The sequence below is a fragment of the Panulirus ornatus genome, chromosome 7 (assembly GCF_036320965.1).
Source record: "Panulirus ornatus isolate Po-2019 chromosome 7, ASM3632096v1, whole genome shotgun sequence".
NCBI classification, from domain to species: Eukaryota; Metazoa; Arthropoda; class Malacostraca; order Decapoda; family Palinuridae; genus Panulirus; species Panulirus ornatus.
In genome coordinates this window covers 29,868,383-29,890,451 of record NC_092230.1, presented here as the reverse complement: position 1 = coordinate 29,890,451, position 22,069 = coordinate 29,868,383, and the positions used below count along the sequence as shown (strand labels likewise).

The following is a 22,069-nucleotide window of genomic DNA, read 5'->3' as shown; positions in this document are numbered from 1 at the left end:
TTGTTCGCTGATGATACAGCGCTGGTGGCTGATTCATGTGAGAAACTGCAGAAGCTGGTGACTGAGTTTGGTAAAGTGTGTGGAAGAAGAAAGTTAAGAGTAAATGTGAATAAGAGCAAGGTTATTAGGTACAGTAGGGTTGAGGGTCAAGTCAATTGGGAGGTGAGTTTGAATGGAGAAAAACTGGAGGAAGTGAAGTGTTTTAGATATCTGGGAGTGGATCTGGCAGCGGATGGAAACATGGAAGCGGAAGTGGATCATAGGGTGGGGGAGGGGGCGAAAATTCTGGGGGCCTTGAAGAATGTGTGGAAGTCGAGAACATTATCTCGGAAAGCAAAAATGGGTATGTTTGAAGGAATAGTGGTTCCAACAATGTTGTATGGTTGCGAGGCGTGGGCTATGGATAGAGTTGTGCGCAGGAGGATGGATGTGCTCGAAATGAGATGTTTGAGGACAATGTGTGGTGTGAGGTGGTTTGATCGAGTGAGTAACGTAAGGGTAAGAGAGATGTGTGGAAATAAAAAGAGCGTGGTTGAGAGAGCAAAAGAGGGTGTTTTGAAGTGGTTTGGGCACATGGAGAGAATGAGTGAGGAAAGATTGACCAAGAGGATATATGTGTCGGAGGTGGAGGGAACGAGGAGAAGAGGGAGACCAAATTGGAGGTGGAAAGATGGAGTGAAAAAGATTTTGTGTGATCGGGGCCTGAACATGCAGGAGGGTGAAAGGAGGGCAAGGAATATAGTGAATTGGAGCGATGTGATATACCGGGGTTGACGTGCTGTCAGTGGATTGAATCAAGGCATGTGAAGCGTCTGGGGTAAACCATTGAAAGCTGTGTAGGTATTTATATTTGCGTGTGTGGACGTATGTATATACATGTGTATGGGGGGGGGGGGTGGGGCCATTTCTTTCGTCTGTTTCCTTGCGCTACCTCGCAAACGCGGGAGACAGCGACAAAGTATAATAAAAAAAAAAGAAAATAATATATATATATATATATATATATATATATATATATATATATATATATATATATATATATATATGTATATAATTTGGGCTATATACATTATTTTTCTGCTAATTTGCAATCGTTGGCTGTGATGGTAGTGTGGAGGATGTCCTCCCGTCGTCGGTGTCAGAGCTGTGGCATCGGTATCGGACACCAGCATTCCTGGGGATGTTTGGCAGAGTTCCCTGCTGCCCCTGTCATATTATTATAGTAAGTGGCGTGCCTGCCTGCCTCCCTCCCTCCCCGTGTAACACAACATGGCCTTAGTTCTGAAGGTTTTTAGGATTACCTGCCGCTTACGGTTGCGGGGGCGGGAGGAGGAGACACTACCTACCCAGCTGGCTGTACTGTATCGTACTGTAACTATCTTGAAACTAAGTTGATCAATCCGAGAAATTTGTATTTAGTACAGTATGTCTGGTTTGTTAGGACTGTTTATTATAGTCATCAGACGTGGCCACAACCCAGCTCAAGCTCTTCCTCACACCATGTCTTGCTCCTGGGCTCATGGTTCATATTGAATTATTCTCACCAGGTGAAATTTTATGGACATAACTAACGTGTGACGCGCCGGCGCGCCTGTCCTGTACGGCTGGCTGCCCGTGTTCGTGCTCACGCCGCCCGTGTAAACATAACGCTGTCTAGAGCAGCCACGTTTTCGTACTGCCACCAATGTGTATTTCCTTTGTTTCTCTGTCACTGATGAATTCTAATACATACTTTCCTTTAATTCATCAGATTTTGTTGTTTTTATCGTATCCCCGAATTTTATAGCTCACGTGAATTATCATTTCTTCTAATGTTTGCCATACTAGCTCAGCAATTCTTTCTTGACGGAGCTGAGTCAAAAGCGGCCCGACTTCTCAACTTTCCTAGGCTAACATCAAACCTTGACCCACTTGCCCTACTCCGCAATGGAGTTTAATTTCCCCTCTTGTATAGGTATAACTTTGGTATTTTGCTCCCGAGAGTTGGCTGCTGGTGTGCTCCCACTACTAGCTAGATCTACCACGCAGTGTGACAAACTGCTGCGTCATGTGATTACGGTGTGACCGTTAGCAACTCAGTGATGGGCTGTTTTGATATCTGTATCTTCCCCTACACCTCGTAGCCTTGGAACTCTGTTTTATCGTGTCTTGTTTTATCGTGTCTTTCCCAATAACTCTGACCTAGCAGATTTCAAAAGACAGGTTTTTCACTCCCAGAAATTCGTAAGTACATTTCTTGTCCCCTTTTTTTTCCCTTTCTTTAACTTCTTTACATTTCAGTTAAGGTCCCTCCTGGATGTGGACGTTTTCTTCCTGACTGGAGCTTCCAATATAATAGAAAGGAATTTTAAGGCCAATCAGCACTGGCCGTGCTGCTGATCGTTAAAGTCTTATATTGTACTGATTCGTTAGGTCTCAAAAGCTAAAGATCATATTGGCAAAACATTGAAAATCTTTTGCCTGTGTGTTTCGTTTATTGGACCTTAAAAGCTGAGCCTCCACATATCGCCAGTCCTGATTCGACGCCATTAATGTGCTTCTTACGGGTCGCTCACACTGGATATTAAATCCACCTTAATAACATTCGTCGTAGTCGACAGTCAATTCTCGACTCCTCATACATTTCACCAACACATCTCTTGTATTTCGTAGGTATCCGATTTCAAAAGGGATGCCCTCAAATCTTATCTATGATCATAACTATCTGGCCAAAGGTCATAATAGTCTCTTGAGACTCGACAATAAGAGTCAGTTCCAATATATTACCAACAGCGAGAGGCAGCTCTACCATGGTGCAGTGAACTTGGGAAAAGGATGACGCCCGAGATGTAAGATAATAGCCCTGGGGCCGTCATCGGGAGCCTGGCCAAAATTTACGTTGGACAGCCACATTTGGCGGCGGCCTGACCAGGCAGTGAGTTATTGCCTGGGTCCGCGACACCAGGAACTGTTTGGTTTGGTTCGTATCTCGTGTCATCCCGGTGCCGGAGGCCGAGACTGACAGGAAAAGAAATTAGCCCTGTTGGCTGCCTCCCCCAGGGCAGTTGAGGAAAATATGTTTGTTGTTGAATCTCATGGCTATCGACAGCTAGAAGCCATTAACTCATGCAGGTTCAAACGTAGTTTTGATAGCCTCCGTGCAACGTTGGTGTTTACACGGCGCATGCAGTAAGTGCAGCCTCGGTTTTAATCAACTCTCGCATTTTATGTGTTGGCGTAGAGGCGTGGACAGTCACAGGGCGGCAAACGGCAGCACCTGACTGCGGCAGTGTCCTCTGCAACAACGGCAGTGGCTGCGGCAGTGTCCTCTGCAACAACGGCAGTGGCAATAAGATTAAAGACACGCCACCTTATAACTGGCCATCATACCTAAGGGTCATATGGGCCAAATGTGTAGTGTATGTGGTCGTTGAATTATTCTTAACACCTTAGGAAGGTGTAGAAGATTTTTCGGTTAGTGGATCTAGTAGGTTGGTTGACGATGGTGATCTGAATGATCCTAGAAGTTGATTGGCCGAAAGTCCAAACACTCAACCAACCAAAGGTCGTACCGTCGTGCCAGGGGTCATACTCAGTTGTCATTCCTGGGCGCTCATGAGGTTAACATATATATGTGTGACTTTTTGAATAATATCATTGGCTAGTCTGGGCTGCGTGACGAGTGTTTAACACACTTGGCAGAGGTTCTGGAGCAGCTGGAGACTAAATCTAGCTCACTTGTTGGATACAGAGAAGTAAGGTTAAGGTTGAGCCTTTTAACCTGGTGGTGCCTTTAATTGCTAGGCTCTGGTGATATGTAGGCGATTGAAATTGATTTTAGGGATGACATCACCAAAGTTTGGGAGACCAAATTGGAGGTGGAAGGATGGAGTGAAAAAGATTTTGAGCGATCGGGGCCTGAACATGCAGGAGGGTGAAACGCGTGTAAGGAATAGAGTGAATTAGAACGATGTGGTATACCGGGGTCGACGTGCTGTCAGTGGATTGAATCAGGGCATGTGAAGCATCTGGGATAAACCATGGAAAGTTTTGTGGGGCTTGGATGTGGAAAGGGAACTGTGGTTTCGGTGCATTATACGTGACAGCTAGAGACTGAGTATGAACGAATGTGGCCTTTGTTGTCTTTCCTAGCGCTAACTCGCGCGCGTGCTGGGGGAGGAGGTTGTCATTTCACGTGTGGCGAGCTGGCGACGGAAATGAATAAAGGCAGCAAGTATGAATTATGTACATGCGTATATATGTATATGTCTGTGTATGTATATATATATATGTATACGTTGAAATGTATAGGCATGTATATGTGCGTGTGTGGAACACGTCAGGAACAGACGTAGAAAGGCCCGCATTCGCACACAGCCATTCTCTACCTACCAGTGAAGACGATAGAAAACAGAAGTCCAGCCATTTTAGGCCTAAGTCACATCTTTAGACAGTTTCCAATCACGTGATGAGTCACACCTTTAGGTAGTTCACAACCACTTTAAGGGTCATATTTGCAGAAGCTTCATAAAGGACTTTGAAACTTACATACTGCCGTTTGCGGTCATGGATTGTCTAATTATGTTTAGGGTCCTGTAAGTACAACCTTGAGAGAAAAAACTTAATATCGAACATATACCAAACACTTCAAGAAAATTTTGAGGGGGGGGGGCCTTAATCCTGTACACTTGAGATTAGATAACGAACTTGAGGTAACAACTCGTTTTCGACAGATCTTAACAGCTCGTGTGTTACACATCAATACGTCTGGCTAACACACGGACTGCTGTGTTCGCCGCTTGGCACTCTCCTTCCATAGTCTTGACGTACCAGTTGACAGAACCTCCCTCCTGAGGCGTCAACGCACGGCGTGAGCTTAGCGGTACAGCCCTTGCTATCATGGTCTGGCCTTTCACATAAAGCCTCAAGGGTCACTTCAGATGGTCAGTTCGTCATAACACCAAGGGCCGCAGCGTCGTGCCCGTGGAGCTAAGGCAGCTGGGTCACATCCCAATTGGAGGCCAGTGTTTTATGCCGTAAGGGAGTCTCATCGCACACACCAGGGAGGCGTTGCTCGCGGATGACAGAGATGGAACATATGATACGTGTCTAACGTCCAACGTCAAGACTTCACTCCATGGGAAATACAGTGAAAATACAGCGTACATGGAGCTTGTTAATGAAAATACAGCGTACATAGAGCTTGTTAATGGAAATACAGCGTACATGGGGTTTGTTAATGGAAATACAGCGTACATGGATGTTGGTAATGGAAATGCAATACACATGGACCCTGTTAATGGAAATATATTATACATGGATCTTGTTAATGGAAATACAGTATGCATAGCTCTCAAGAAAAATCTACGGGATTTTTATTTTTACATGTTTAGTTTAAGTGCGTTTTCTTGGCATGAGTGTACACAGTGATCCACGCTTACACCACCCTCCCTCTCACCCACAAACGCCTTACCCCTCACACAACCTCTCACTCTTTCTCCCTCCTACATACACTCAGACACCACTCTCACCCTTCCACTGAAACATTCTCTCTCTCTCTCTCTCTCTCTCTCTCTCTCTCTCTCTCTCTCTCTCTCTCTCTCTCTCTCTCTCTCTCTCTCTCTCTCTCTTCTCTAGCTTTCCCGCCACATCGTGTGCATGTCATCTTACTTATTTGTCCCAAAAGGATACTTTCCACTTACCCAACCCTCATGGCATTCCCTCTACAGCTTCCAACCCAACCCTTCATTCCACTCTACCTCCCACTCCTGCACGTACGACTTGCTCTGTTCCACACGTTCTCACGTCCTTCCCACACACCACAGCTACCCTCTTGTTCACATGTACCATTATTTCCTTACTGATAGGATGACCTGGTTCCTCCCCAGAGAGCGCCTTGCGGTTGCTCTGGCCTCTTGTCTCGCCAACGCCACCGCATCATATGCACCCAACAAACAACCCCAACGTTAAGCTTTCCTACTTTTCCAGTCTCGTTCCTCTTCTTCCCGTCACCCCTGCCTAGACCTCCATTGTGTTTCCGTCTTGAAAGGCATTAAAGAGTCAGGGAGATAAAACACACCTCAGCTGCCACACTCCATACCAACACACTACCGTCCTCATAACAACGTGTGCTGCCCTTTATAAGGCCCTTCTTCGCCTGCAGCAGAATCACTTGGTAATTCATGTTGCATATTCAGCAATACATTTCTTATCGTCTTCTTGTGTGTTTTTTCCATCTCCATCAACGGGGTACATACCCGTATTTAACTCCTTTTCAAGACTGTAAATGTTGTGTATAATCTCGGTTTTTCATTCCTTATATAGGATTACATTAAGACTTCCTTTCCTTAATGTGTTGACGGGAGCGTAAACCTAACTGATAACATGTTGGAACCCGGACTTTAGTCCTTCTGAAGGGTTTCTGATATCACGGTTGGTGACCGCTGGATATGTCTGGCTCAGCGAAGAGAAAACGAGCCAACCCATCCACAAGTCATGAGCCCTCACAATATGACCGGAAATATGGACTTAAAAGTCTGTATGAGGTGTCATGAGGCGCCTGGCTGCAAGACGTATGAGCCGGCTGTCATGAGGCGCCTGGCTGCTAGACGTGTGAGCCGGCTGTGATGAGGCGCCTGGCTGCTCGACGTGTGAGCCGGCTGTCATGAGGAGCCTGGCTACCAGACGTGTCAGCTGGCTGTCACACTTGACTTAAATACATGTGTTCACGACCTGGGCGTGTGCGAGTGTTCACTATTTGCCATGAACGTGTCTCCACCATCTGTCATGTGCGTGTCTCCACCATCTGTTGTTTGTGATGCGTGTCTCCACCATCTGTTGTTTGTGATGCGTGTCTCCACCATCTGTTGTTTGTGATGCGTGTCTCCACCATCTGTTGTTTGTGACGCTGACACTGTAGTGGTCGGGACAGCATCAAATTATATCCATTTCTTTGTGTTTTCCTTCGCATGTGCCTCTTTTCCTTACACTCTTTTAAGCATACCCTGTCGCGTTGTGACTGCCTTTGTGGATCATATTCTAGTGCTGAGAAGTGTTCTAACCCGAGACGAGAAAAGAGAGAAGATACTCCCTCAGATCATTTGAGCTGAGAGAACCCGGTACCATTAAGGAAACACGGCGGCAAGTGATCGCCCAAGGCACATGGGATGTAATCAGAGGGTACATGGTGGAAAGTCGGGAGGCCTAAGGTTCAGGTTGTGTGTGTGTGTGTGTGTGTGTGTGTTGAAGCGGCCTTACCTCCTAATCCTACCTGCTTCTTGCCGTCAGATGAATCGACCTTTCTGAGGTGTAAGGCGAGCCGCTAAGCCTCTCACGTGTGGGATATTATTGACATTAACGGCAAGAATTTTTTTCAGAAACATTGGAGAACAGGTAAGAATGGGCTGGCGTTGTATCGTCCAAGGTCAGCTGGTGGAGGTCTGCGCCCGATAACCCCCGTCGATGTATTTTGATTTCTGGATACCAGGGTAGATAATGTAGCGACGCTGATGGCGAATGTTGGTGGAGGTGCTGGGGATATTTTTTGGAATGTAGGTACCAACGACATCGGAGAGGTATCGCTCACTGATCTTGATTGTATTCTTCAGTAGGGTATTCATTGTCGGTGATAAGAAAATACATCTCTTTTGCAGGAGGGAGTTGTGGCAACGAATGAATATTCGGCTTCATGTGTGCACAGAGGACGGACTTCGCCGCCTGAAAGAACTGGGATGTGCGGGTTTTGACAAGCTCCCGAGTGAGTTTGCATAGACAAAACACCCCACGTGGAACAGGCCCGTCCCATCCGTACCTCTCACAGTAAGTGTGCCATCATCCATCAGGATATCCTGTGTTAATGCAAGCAGTATTCACAGCAGAGGTTCATAGAGAGACAATTACGTTGGATGGAGAGTTATGTGAACAGTGTCTCTGAATCTTGTTTACGTGCCAAAAGTAAGAGAGTTCCTGATGTTAGTTACAGATTACCGTGATCGTCTGCTGAAAAATGTAACTCCTGATAGATCAACATCATTTTTCTTGAAGTTAAAGATAAGCCTCATAAGAAGATGAATGTAGGAGGAGTTTACAAGCTTCCCACATACAAACCAGTTTACATGAGTTTTCATGAGAAAGACAGACAAAAGGAGGCCTGATTGACCCATGACTGGGTTATCTGAAAAAAAAAAAAAATAGCTTGACGAAAAATTTACTTCCGCTCAGTACTTTTTTTTAAGTTATCACCGACTCCCCGCTGCTGCACATTAGCCTTATACTGTCCCCGTTATCGCTGTCGTTTATACGTTTATTTCTGGCGTTTTTCTCGAAGTATACCTGAATTTATAAAATACTTGTCGAAACGACTTTTGAAGGTATTTATAGTTTTAGCATTCACTACCTCTAACGGTAACTTATCCCATTGCTCAACACGCCTGTAAGAAAATGAGCTTTTTCCCACGTCCGTACTACATCTTTTAGCTTAGAGTTTTTCCATTTGTCCTGGTAACCGTATTTTCTTGTATTTCGAAAAGATTCTCATGGTTTACTTTATCGAACTTGTTCAGAGTTTTAAACACTTGGATTAAATCGCTACGAAGTCTACCTTTTTAAGCGAGAAAAGATCTGATCGTTTGAGCGCCTCTTCGTATGCTTAATTTCTAAAGGATGGAATCACTTTTGTCGCGCGTCTTTGTACTTGGTCTAATTTTTCCTCGTCTTTTTTATAGTTTGGGGACCAAAACTGGACTGCATAGTCAAAAGTGTGAGAATTGTTTCTGGTGTCTTGTAATCTATGTTCCTGGCTATGAAACCCAACATTTGGTTATCTTTTTTACTTGCTGCTAATGTAAATCCAAGGTCCTTTTCTTCACTTACTTTAGTTAGAGTTTACGAATACTTTGTAGTCGTAACGTAAATTGGTGTCTCCAAAGTTTATGATTAGTAATCAAAAATGTGTCATGAACACGTACCGGTACGATCATGGTGGGAGAACTTAACTTACAGGCAGCTAAGACAAGGAGAATCCCTTCCCAGTGGCTCTGACTGTCTGCTCTACCAGAAGTTATTCAGTCGTTTGCTCATATAAATTCTCGAGGAAATTATTCATGACCTGAATGTATTAGACTTAGTGCTAAATGTGGATCTTTACAGTGTTGATGTTAGAGGTGTGTACAAGTGATCACCAAATAGTGCCTGTAATACCGGGTTACATGAAGGCAGTGGAAGAATACCATATTTTAGATTTACAAATCTCAGTGATCTTTGCGTTGCGCTTCACGAAAACATGTCCGTAGCTTGGAAGATCTTCAGCGAAGCTTTCACAACAGTAGGCGTTACGTTTGTGACCATTGCATTGCAGATGGTCATTTTTCCAAAACTGAGCCAGAGTCGTGGCCCAGTAAAATATCATAAAGGAGAATCACTCATAACGAATTCTTAAATGTATAACTACACTAATCGTTATCACCACACTCTGGGTCCTGTTACTGAAGTCGGTCAACTGTTGGCTGTGTGTTCCTCACAGTCTCGCCAGAGCGCGCGTTTAAAATCGTGGCGTGTGCTTGAGTCTGGGAGATCCCAATAAGCTTTGCTGTAGTCATGTTCACCACACCTCGACGGCCACGTCGTATTCAAAGGTTCCTCGTATTACTGAGAGAGGTCTATCACCTGGTTTTCACGTGATTACGGTTTAATATATCGAGTCTCTCCTTGCAGTCGGTATCTTGCGGATCCGCTCGTTATTTCATCTTACCTACGCGCGGTTTCAGAGAAAAAAATGGTGTTACGTTTTCAGAGTTCATATGCTAGCGATTTATAGAGAACATTCTTTGTAATGTGCCGAGCATCACGACTAGTAACGATGCCTACCTGGCGGTTTAAGGCTGGCGAGGGTGATCAGCTGCACAAGGGTACCTTCCTCCCTTAAGTCAAACACGGCACTGGCCGCACCAACCATGGCCGACCGGGGGCTCACGGGTGATGAGGGAATGCCAGAGAACCTATATATAAATAATATCATTCTGCTTCCAGGACGTTTCAAAGCATTTTGCCTTTTCCTGTAATATATTCTAACATATATGCGAATATAATGCTGAATATTTCGTTCACTCTGATAGATTGTGAATATAGGTCAATAAACAGGGAGGAATATGGCAAAGCGAACGGATGAAGTATTTTGACGCCAAATTTACACATTACCTTTCCTGGTGCCAGACGAGGTTGCCAACTCCCTGGTAATTATGTATAATCTTGGATATTATTTTTGAAGACTCAAATATTACCCTGCAGAGCCAGGAGAAGTGATTCGTCAGCTTTTTCTCGCCGATTTAGAGTTGTTAGTACCAAAACAGTGCGCGGATGTCGCGCCAAAATTAGAGTGTGCCTGGCCATGTATGATGATGACAGCGAGAAGAATGACGTCGTGAAATATAACAAAAACCTAATCTGTGGGTTTTTTATGAAGCAGGTGTTGAATTAAGGGTGAAGTCCTGTTCGAGATGTATGAAGATCATGACAAAACGGAGAATTTATGTTCATTTCAAAGGAAAACTATTTACTGCCTGAGATGATTGGTAAACATGCTTTCCCGTGATATACATATCTAAGACCAGAATCTTATGAAGTCAATGCAGCGCTTAAGATGTATATCTGAAAGTGAGAGGTCAAATCTAGTGTCGCAAGGTGTGCATGACTAGCGGCGGTTTGAGGTGCAATGTCACTTCATATACAAAGTGAAAGGTGTTTACGAAGTGGAAGAGGACAGAAGTAGCAAGGTATCCTGTGAAATGTCATCACCAAGATCAAGGTTTCTCAGAGATGCGTTGCGTTGCTCTCGTTGATCTGTTGATGTCTGTGGTGGAGTCAGGGAGGCAGTGGGGCTCTGGGTGCGGGCGTTGAGCAAGGTAACGCTGGTGGTTGTAGGGGCCTTCACTGGCCCCACACACTTGGCGAAGAGGATTTCTATTGGTAATTCACGGCCGAATTCATTCCGTGGGTCTGAGAGTAGTGGACGCGTGGAATGAGTTGTGCTGGCTGGAACCCTACGAAGGGAACAAGTGTGATGGTTGGGTATAATAGATGAGTGGGGAGAGTGGAGGAGGGAGCTGTAGGTAGAAAGTGGGCACCGGGGGTAAGAATGAGATCGGTGAAAGGGTGCGTGGATAGTGTGTATCAGCAAGGCATGTGTGCTGCACGTACGTACGTACTTTGAAAATAAAGATGTTCTGAAACACGATACATACATAGGAAAATCATATAATAGACGAGGTCATGATTTGTTCTTTTGGGGGAGGTGGTAAGAAGGGATATGACAACTAGTGTGTGTGTGTGTGTGATGTGTAGTGTAGGAAAGTGTTAAGGTGAGTTTAATCAGATCATATGGTAGTAATATGTAAGTTAGTCTTTCGTTGTCGATAGTGGAGGACTAAGGAACGTTAAAGTGGTGCCCGGAACCATCTTACACCCACCATGTCAGGATTGCTGGTCTTAATTTCTGTCTTATCAAAACGGGACTACCGGGCTAGTCCTGCCATCTTCTTACAGGCACCATACACCTACTCAAACCTTGCTTATTTTTCTTTTCCACATAAGTACTCTTGCCAACATCTGTCCACTCGAACATCTTTAATTCCAACAAATCTATGGCCCTTAGCACCCGGCATCATGGGGTGCTAAGAATCTCCGGGTTCCCGCCTGACTCTACTGCCAATGGGAGGGAGGGCTCTGGCAGTAGTAGTACCGGCCCCTCTCACGACCTTTCCCCCTCTGTTAAACCCGCCTCTTCTTCTAGTCACTATACCAACATTTGTGGTCTCTCTAGTAACCTCTCCTCAGTTGAACACCATCTGTCTAGTACCTCTCCCAATATCTTACTTCTCTCTGAGACACAGTTGTCTACTGAAGTCGTCACTAGTCCCTTCTTCATATCTGACTATAACCTCCACTCACGATTCAGAAGTGATGTTTGTGCTTATTCCAACATCAGTACACCTGTTGCACGCCCGGAGGAAATTGACTCCCCAGACTTTGATGCCATGTGGCTCAAAGTCTGTCTCCTAACTACCTTACTTTTCTCGTTTCATTTATTGCTCTCCTAATTCTGCGAATTTTACATCTTTTTTGACGATCTTAGCTTCTGCAATAAGACTGTGGCATCCTCTCACCTGCAAACCGAGATCCTCTACTCAGGGGATTTCAACGTTGAGTTCGCCATAGGGAATGGTTCAATTCCTCCCATACGGATGGTGGAGGGATTGAAGTCCTCACGTTCTCCATTCTCAGTGATCGAGAGCAGATTATCTCTCACCCTGCCCATGTTTCTGACCGATGTGACCACTCTCCTAGTGTTCTAGATCTGTATTTTACTTCTATTCCGTCCCGCTGTAACTACACAATCTTGCCCCTAGTTGGTTCATCTGATCACACTCATAAACATATCTATTCTAACGGCACCTCCCCCTCCAGCAGCCTCTTGTCAGCGTAAATATTGGCACCTCAACTGAAATGATGTACGAAAATTAATTTCTGACTTTCCTTGGGTAAATTGCTGTCTCTTACGTGGTGATGCTTTGTCTCCTTCAGATGCATAACTGAGGTCATTATTGCAGGAATGCAAACATTCATTCCTTCTTCCTCCTAGACGGCCTCTTCTTTTAATCCATGGTTCAAACGTTCCTGTTCTGAGGCCATTCAGAAAAGGGATAAGGCCAATTTGGCTTGGAAAACTCTCCTTCCTTCGATTCCCATTCATCATTTATCACTGCCTGTAATCAATGCAAGTACGTTATCCATGAGGCAGAACGTTCCTTTATTCAAAGGAAGTGTGATAACCTCTCCTCGTCATCTACTGATAGGGTTTTCTGGTCTTTAGCTGTGTCGCTAACTTCTGTCGAAATACCTCTCCTCACTTCTCAGTTCTGACGGTACTATACCTGTCTCTGCTGTAGACAAAGCAGTTCTCTTTGGTTCTCGTTTCTCTAACTCCATCTTAGATACTCAAACATTCGTTCACCCCCTGATGCTCCTCTTACTAATCCTATGCCTCTTCCAGTAATCTCTTTTTGGACCGTCCGAAAAGCGCTTCTCTCTCTGGACACAAGCAAGGTTTGTGGTTCTGATGGCATCCACCCCCATGTACTGAAAGGGTGTGCCTCTGAACTTGCACCTGTGCTTGCTCATCTGTTCCGTTTTTAAAAACCAGAACTTTTCCTTCTTCTTGGAAGAATGCGTTGGTACATCCCATCCCTAAAGAAGGATGACCCTTCTAACCTCTCTAACTATCGTCCTGTTGTCTTAACATCTACCATTTCCAGTCTTTAAATCCCTCCTCAAGTAACATATCCTTATACATCTTGAAAAATCACAGTCTTTCCTCTTATCACTGGAGATATTTTTTCCTATCTTACTAATGTCTGGTCATTTTCCCTGAAAGATTTGAGGAATCCCATGTAGGTGCCCTTGACATATCCAAAGCCTTTGACAGGGTGTGGCATCGGTGTCTCATGTCTAAGCTCTCATCTTTTTGTTTTCCTCCCTCACTTTGCTCCCACATATTATCTTCCTCTGTGGCTGATCTGTCTCCTTGGTTGTTGATGGATATATAAGATAGCAATACACTTATGTGAGATAAAGTAAGTGAAATACTTGACAGCTACAGATGTATTGGGTAAACTAAGTTTAGTGTTTGACTAAGTAAAGGACGTGTTTCTTTAATGAAATGAAACACATTTGACTGTGAAAGGTGTAGAATTAAAGTTACGATGTGTGACGAGGTCTGATAGGTGTGCGACGGGTGATGAAGGATGTGTGACGAGTATTGGTGGGTATGTGACGAGATCTGACAGGTGTGTAACGAGGAATGACGGGTATGTGACGAGTGCTGGTGGGTGTGTGACGAGATCTTACAGGTGTGTAACGATTGATGATTATCATGTACAACGAACCTCTTAGATTTCTATAAGACAGTGAGCTCTGTCTTAAACAAAGGTGAAGGTTGGGTAGATTGTATCTTGACTGCCAGGAAGCATTTGACACTATACCGCACGAGAAGCTGATCAAGAAGCTGGAATACCTGACAGGAAGAAAAGGAAGACTTCTCCGATGGATAGAGGATTATCTTAATGAAAGGGAAGAAATGACACATGTCAGAGGGACTTTCTTCAAACCGGAGGATGTCACCTATGGAGTACCTCAAGGCTCTGTTTTGGGACCGTTACTCTTCTTGATCCACGTGAATGACTTACCGAAAGATGTGGCCTCCTACCTGAATGTGTCTGCAGATGATGCACACGTATTGAGAGAAGTGAAAAGCGATCAGGATTGCACATACTTACCAGGGGACTTAGACAAACTTTACAGTTAACCTGATACATGGTTGTCGAGATTCAACCTAAAGAAATGTAAAGTAATTAGGACAGGACATAGTGAAAAAAAGACCCCAATGTGACTATTATCTAGTAAGATACAGATTTCAGGACTTTGTGTGTGTGAATGGCTTGGATGTCGACATCATCCCTAATCTGCCTTCAGAGTCCTAAATTTACGAGAACAGTAAACAAGACAGACTTTCTCCTGACGAATACCGGAATAGCTTTCACGCAAGGAAATGTTTAGCGAATTCTCCATATCCTACATATAGCCAAAACTAAAATGTGAGTTTCATGTCTGGTCACCACATCTAAAGAAGCACAGACCTCAGTAAGAAGGTCCAGAGGAGGGCAACAGGATTAAGTGAGCTAACTTACGGGAATAGGCTGGAGGCTTTAGATTTACCCACCTTGGAAGAGAGAGGGTGATGGGTGACCTGATTATGAACTTTTAAGTTTGTAAAACAGATTTTGATCATATGGACAGTGAACAGTTCTTCGAGAGACATATGAAATTGAGCAAGAACCTTGTTGAAAAAGCCATGAAAGAGTATTTTCACAGTATGAGAGTAGTTGATGAATGGAACATAATGACTGAGGACATAGCTAATGCAGACAAAAACATTTATGAAGCATATTATCGTAGGGGAAGTGCAAGAGACGGAGGCCCCGCACCGGTGTGAAACTCCCACCCTGCACGATACAAACAGGTGATCACCTAGAGTCTGGTGGTGAGTCAGCGTGTGAGACATTTCAGGTAGCTGTTCCGCCCATAGTGTACGATGCGAGGGGAGGGGATAATATTAGCAGAGCAGGGGTAAACATGAGGATGTAACCCCCTGGGCAGGTGCCTCTCTCTCTCTCTCTCTCTCTCTCTCTCTCTCTCTCTCTCTCTCTCTCTCTCTCTCTCTCTCTCTCTCTCTCTCTCTCTCTCTATCTCTCTCTCTCTCTTTCTCTCTCTCTCTCTGTCTTGATACTTTGGTTGATCATAGACTTGCCTCTCCTGACCATACTGACTCTACTGTTGACTTTGATCCTGTACTGTTCTCTCATTCATAACATTCTTATGTGCTATGTACTGTATCTTCCTCGTCCCTCCTATGTGTCTTGGCCACCAGCAGCTCTCTATCCTTTGTACTCCAGGTTACCTTCCCCTTCCGCCACCTCACTTCTACACACACACACACACACACACACACACACACACACACACACACACACACCGATGCCTCTACCTCAGTGTTGCCATATTTCCTAACCGCCTTACTTATCTTCTTGCAATTCCTGCTCGTTCCTTTTATTCTTTTACATCCTCATCATCTGAAGGCCTTTATTTTTCTTATCATAATTCCTCCGTTCTGTCTCTCGTATCTCTTTCCTCTGGATTTCACATTTTCTGTATGCACCCTTTTCAGTACTCTGTTCCGTTCTGAACATTCGAGCGCTGTCTGTGCCAGTCTTGTATTGTGACCTTCTCTGCTTATAAGACACAGACAGATGTCTGTCAGTCACACTAGACAGGATCCCCGGACTCTGTTCCTCAGACCCTAGTTAGCACTGTATGACTACAAAGACAGACGTTGAGTTGCATACTTATCAATGTGCAGATGTCTGTATGTGTGTGTTGTGTATCATATGTACGTTTGTTTGAGGGTATGTGTTTTGTAAGTGTGTATGTGTGTGATAATTTTGCCCACTGTCTGTATCATTAAGGGTGTTTGTGTGTTTATGTATATATGTTTGTATTCATAAGTGTGTTTAGGGTCATACATCCATGTATATGTGTGTCTGTGGTGGAGGGACCCGCGGTGTATGCGTGTGAAGAGTGGTTTTAGTTTTGTTATCTAGTTTACCAAGTTGTTTATACAAGTGGGTTTTTTTTTTTTTTACATTCACGTTACACCGTCTCTTGACCCGGCTCAACTGTCATATACTAGCCTGAGTTTTCCGATTGTCGCCGCATTTGCTTGCTCTCGTCTTAGCTTGTTCCATGAGCTGTGCTGCTGAGGAATTACTTCTTCATGTCCGTCCCCCGATCAACTTCTCTTGTCTAATATCCGAGTGTTCCCTCTTACTCTGGTGTCTCCTTTAGTTTCAAAAAGCCGTTTCCTCTTATGTTAACTTACGTTCTCAAGGGCTTTTTTTTTTTTTTTTTTTTAGATCAGAATGTAGTCATTATGTCTCTCTTAACTTATTCTGTATTCTCTGTCTTCTTAGTTCACCCCATTCAGTTCTGGTACCATCCTTGTTGCATTTTTCTGATCGCTTTCCAGCACCTGTGTGTGGCTCAAGGAATGAGGAGACCAGACTGTTGCGACACATTCCAGATAAGGGCGAATGTTGATCGTGTATATCATTGTAGACAGGTCCCAGTCTGTGAACATGAAGGTGCTTTACCACTGACCACAATATAGTTTGTAGGTTACCTTTCTTACGGACCCCATCAGCTGTTGCTCTGGTGACAAGGTTTGGTATGACATCAACAGCTGGGTCTCTCTCGTGATGCGATGCTTGTAATTTCCTTCCCCTAATACAAGAGCTGCCGTTACGTCAGTATAGACTTCTCCTCATCATCATAACTTTATACCTTTCTAGGTTAGATTTGAAAAGGACATTCGTCCGACTGCTGCTACATCTTGTCCTTCCTGGCCCACAGATGGTTCTGTCACCACCGAGAGTCCGACTGAACCTAGACTGAACGGGGGACTTGAGGAGGGAGAGCCTCCGGAATACACCCGAACTGAAACTGTTCAAATTTTTTTCGAACATGTTCATTTCGATGGAAGTGAATTACGTACAATATATGTATTGTTTTCCTTGTTATTTTAGATGGTTTCGATTAGACTTCCTTAATCACATTAATATGTTCTGATTGTTTGAATTTTTCGTATATTGTGACAAGACTCAGTTTGGGGCTGAATAAAAAGAAATGCGATGAAAAACGCGCTAATACGCCAAATACGAAATTTGATAGCTAGATCTCGGTTAAAAGCGCTAAGTTGTCAACTTGTTGAGCAGTATTGCCGTTTTTCCATTTCACGTTCTCCGCCGTTTTCTTCTTTAGTGATTTAAAGAAAACGGATATTATAAGGGATACTTAGTATTTTCTTTGTAATCATTCCGACTGAAATTCGGATTGTTCCTCCTCTGAATCAAGGTTTTCGCACTCCTCACAATGTTTTTCATCTGAATCAGTATCACTGATAAGAATAGTCTGATTCTGTTCTGCAGGTCCATCACCATCAGATAAAATGATTATGCAGTCTTCCTTTATTGCTTGCCTTGAAGCATCTTCATTAGATATACCACTGTCATTTCGTCCTACACAAATTTCACCATCTTCAGCCGTTTCAGGAACTTCATCACTGTCACTTCCCCATTAGCCCCCTTCACCGATGTTCCCATTTGTTCTCTTGTCGTACGCACTTTATTTATCTGCTTCCATAACATCTTTTTATTCTCCCTAAAATTTAATGATACTCTCTCACCCCAACGGGCAGGCTTGTAAAAGCCAAATGATCAATATGTAAGTGGAACATCAATTACGTCACTTACCAGCAGTCAAACCAATCTAGAATTCGCGTTCCTGAAACTCACAAACTGCTTCAGTGCTCTCGTTTGGCAAACACTAATGGAAAAAAATATCTTTAAAATGATAGATATTCATAAGTTTACCATATCCAGTTCGAATGATTGTTTTCTAAATGTTTAAAGCTTGTACATATCTTAAACACAGAGACTTACCTATATTTGAATCATACATTATATACTGGCCTTGTAATACTCGTGCATGCTGTAAACCAGTAATAATGATGTTTCATGAAGGCTACCACTTAACCTTGTGGATTAAAGTGTAAAATTGTGGTTCTCTCACCTTGGAGGACGTAGGACGTCTGAAACCTGTGAAAGTCGGAGCTGCAGTGCCTGCTTGCTGACGGTTGACCGGGTGATCCGCTGCTCCATCACGTCATTCATGTTCTGATAACGAATGATATATCCACATGTCGTCTCATGAAGCCACAGATGGTTAAGATAAGACATTGGACAATAGACTCGGTCATAGACTTGTATCAGTCAACTCTCAGTTTCCTCCTTAGGGCATAGATAACGTTGTTGATAAGAATGCCGTTTGTGTCGTCTCGTCCGTCGTGCATCGTCAGCATCCATGAGCTGAAAGGTACTACGTCTTGGTTTCAGGACTCATTGCATACGTCGGAGGGATCAAATGTTGTTATGTGGCGCGAGGGACTTTCTGGTTGTTAGAACAATAAGCAAGATCCAGGTGCAGCATAATTTTCTATACCCAGGGAGACGTTGAGTTCAAGATGTACTTTACGTACACAGCAGCTCCAATGTTGGATCTAGTTACAGTCATATGGCGTTCAAGAGAAGCGTGAGAAGTTGATGAGGTCGAGCCTAGATATAGTTCCAGCTGGAGAACGTCATGGAAGAGAACCCAGAGGGTTGACACTGGTGAGCTACCATAAACACCTTGCATAGGAGGGCACCCAGCTTACCACACTCAAGGGTCGTGCGCTCGTACTCAGGGGGTCGTACAAATCCTCGTGCTCAAGTGGGTTGTGCCCCCGTGCCTAAGGGGTTCCACGTTGGTGCCGGTCGCCTCTGCTCGACCTTTTGGTATCGACTGAGTCATGCACACAGCATGGAAGTTGTGTAGGGGAAGCAGGTACTTGAGATTACAATGTCTGAGGATTTGTTGAGAGATTTCTAGAAAAAAATCGAATCTAATGCGATTTTGTGTGTTGATTTCTACGTGACTTCAAAGGCTGTTTGTAGTGTGAAAGAGGAAAGAGATGCTATTGTGAGATGGATAATAGATGGTACTGCTGCTGCTGCTAGTATGAGAGAGGCAGCTGCTCCTGCTACTGCTATTGTGAGACAGACGAAAGCTATTGCTGCTGCTGTTGCGAGACAAACAATAGATGGTGATGGTGTTGGTGTGAGGGAGACAACAGCTGCTGGTTGTGGTGGTGTGAGAGAGATAACAGGTGCTGCTGTTGGTGTGAGGGAGACAACAGCTGCTGGTTGTGGTGGTGTGAGAGAGATAACAGGTGCTGCTGTTGGTGTGAGTCAGACAACAGCTGCTGGTTGTGGTGGTGTGAGAGAGATAACAGGTGCTGCTGTTGGTGTGAGTCAGACAACAGCTGTTGCTACTGCTGATGTGACACAGACTACAGCTGTTTGTGTCCTGGTACCCATATACCAACCCATCTCAGCGGGGAAGATGAACAGTTAGGTTGTGCCCCGTACGGGATTCGAACCCGGCCCGGGGTCTCTGCTCTGACCAGTGCTCCACGGTAGCTCGTCCGAGTGAGAGAGAGAGAGAGAGAGAGAGAGAGAGAGAGAGAGAGAGAGAGAGAGAGAGAGAGAGAGAGAGAGAGAGAGAGAGAGCAGCTGTTGATGTTACTCTTCTGAGAAACGATAACACAGTTGTTTTGTTCGTCGCCACCGTCCGGTTTCGGGACATTAGCTTCATGGAGGGTTATGTCTTATAAGTCACTCTTACCCTCGGAGTCTTGTCCTGATATCACTTTCTTATGGTAGGACGATCTAAGGCCCTGTTGTTGTTGTTGTTGTTATTGTTGTTGTAAATATTGTGTGGTACGTTATGCTGGAGTTGTTTAATGGTCAGATGGCACGAGTTTTGTTCAGGACACAATAGCATCCTACTGATTCTGGTAAGCTTAATTCATATTTGTTACGTAAAACAGATGAACGTTCTCTCTCTCTCTCTCTCTCTCTCTCTCTCTCTCTCTCTCTCTCTCTCTCTCTCTCTCTCTCTCTCTCTCTCTCTCTCATGGTACTCCTACCTTCTACGTGTGTGTGTGTGTGTGTGTGTGTGTGTGTGTGTGTGTGTGTGTGTGTGTATGTGTGTGTGTCAAGGAGCCGGTGCAACATATGCGCAGGATAACTAATAAAGAATAACTCTGGATTGAAAACGTAACACACTAAATCATTACCTCAAAGTAGCCTTCACACCAGCAGCAATCACACCATCGTAAGACCTAACCTACTGTGTGTCTGTATGCAGGGCCTCCCCTCCGCACCTTGTGATGGGCAGGTGTGGTGACCCGCTGGAGACAGACTGTGGGCCAGTATGGGTTGGTTGGAGGACAGCATGACCGGTGAGGGCCTGGCGTTGTCAGCTGTGAGGGAAAGATCCGGGACAGATGTTTAGCGCTTGTTGCCCGAATCAAGGCGTTGTTTAGGGTGCGGTGAAAATGAGTGTGTCAAGCCACAAGGGCGGATGCAGGCGTGTTGAAAGCGTTGCATGATGTGAGTATTATGGGTAATGGGTAATGGTGATGGGGTGGTGTGCACCGCTGCTGGTGATGGGGGTAGTGCGCACCGTTGCAGGTGATGGAGTTGTGTGCACCGCTGCTGATGATGGGGTAGTGCGCATCGCTGCTGGTGATGGAGTTGTGTGCACCGCTGCTGATGATGGGGTAGTGCGCATCGCTGCTGGTGATGGGGGTAGTGCGCACCGTTGCAGGTGATGGAGTTGTGTGCACCGCTGCTGGTAATGAGGGTAGTGTGTACCGCTGCTGGCGATGGAGTAGTGTGCACCGCTGCTGGTGATGGAGTAGTGTGCACCGCAGCTGGTGATGGGGGTAGTGCGCCTTGCCCGCACGATGCTGGTGACTCCTGGAGGGATTTCTAGTTTTTTCATTCCACATGTAAAGATTGATAACCACCTACAGCAACAGATGTTGAGAACTTCAGCGTGCGACGATACAACCCTTTGAATGCGACGGTACAACCCCCTTCAATACGACGGTACAACCGTTTGATTACGATGATAACAACCCCTTGAGTACGATGATACAGCTCCTTTATGACGACGATTCGACCCCCTGAGTAAGACGGTACAACCCTTTGAGTACGACGGATCAGTTCATTCACAACGACGTTACAACCTTTAGGTGTGATGGACTGGCCCTTGACCTATCCCTTCATGGGCTCTAGTCAAAGGCCAGCCTACCATGAGCAAGGGTTGTATCGTAGTGCTCAAGGGTCGTACCTTAGTGCTCAAGGGTAGTATTTTAGTGCTCAGTGGTCGTACCCTGGTGCTCAGTAGTCGCATCCTGGTGCTCAAGGGTCGTACGTTAGTGCTCTAGGGTCGTACTCTAGTGCTCAGTGGCCGTACCCTGGTGCTCAGTAGTCGTATCTTGGTGCTGAAGGGTCGTACCCTAGTGCTCAAAGGGTTTTACCCTATACAGCTCAAGGGTCGTACCGTCTCAAGACGTTAAAGGATTCTATTTGGATTCAAGGCAATTCTTTTATTGTGTTTCATTTTCCTCCTCCTCCTCCTCTTCGACCCCGCATACGTACTCACTCTCATCAGAAGTATTCAGTAATGGAGGATTTTAGTTTGAAAATAGAAAGAAAGAAAGAAAAAAAAAACTGCCGCACCCATCCGGTCAGGCGCTCCTCGCTGTGGAGAACATCTCCATGTATGGTCCAGAGGTTGACATTTTCTATTAACATTTGTCTTATTGTCACCCCTTGCAGTCCTTCCTGGTTCTCCTTCCCTGTGTATTTATGCAAGGGGAGTTTTCCTAGATATTTAGAGATACATGATGACTTACTTTACGAATCAAGGTACGACATAGTGCAGGCAGGTCGCATTACGGCGACACCCTCCCACAGCGGCCCTTACCCTGGTAACCAGTGGAGTATATAAGGGAGCAACAGGATGGTCACCCCTC

The 22,069-nt window shown here is 44.9% G+C and overlaps 2 protein-coding genes across 3 annotated transcripts in view; one reads left to right on the top strand and one right to left on the bottom strand.

Moving 5' to 3' along the window:
- Positions 1-8,016, top strand: part of LOC139749490 (uncharacterized) — a 225,073-nt gene extending 217,057 nt beyond the window's left edge. Inside the window, exon 4 of the transcript XR_011712980.1 lies at positions 7,632-8,016. The gene's annotated coding sequence lies outside the window, so the exon portion shown is untranslated. The remainder of the gene's footprint in view (positions 1-7,631) is intronic.
- LOC139749489 (uncharacterized) overlaps positions 1-9,950 on the bottom strand; it is a 53,733-nt gene extending 43,783 nt beyond the window's left edge. The window contains exon 1 of one of the 2 annotated variants that reach the window (XM_071663409.1): positions 9,844-9,950. The gene's annotated coding sequence lies outside the window, so the exon portion shown is untranslated. The remainder of the gene's footprint in view (positions 1-9,843) is intronic. The other variant, XM_071663410.1, reaches the window with a different exon arrangement.
- Positions 9,951-22,069: the final 12,119 nt, after the last annotated feature.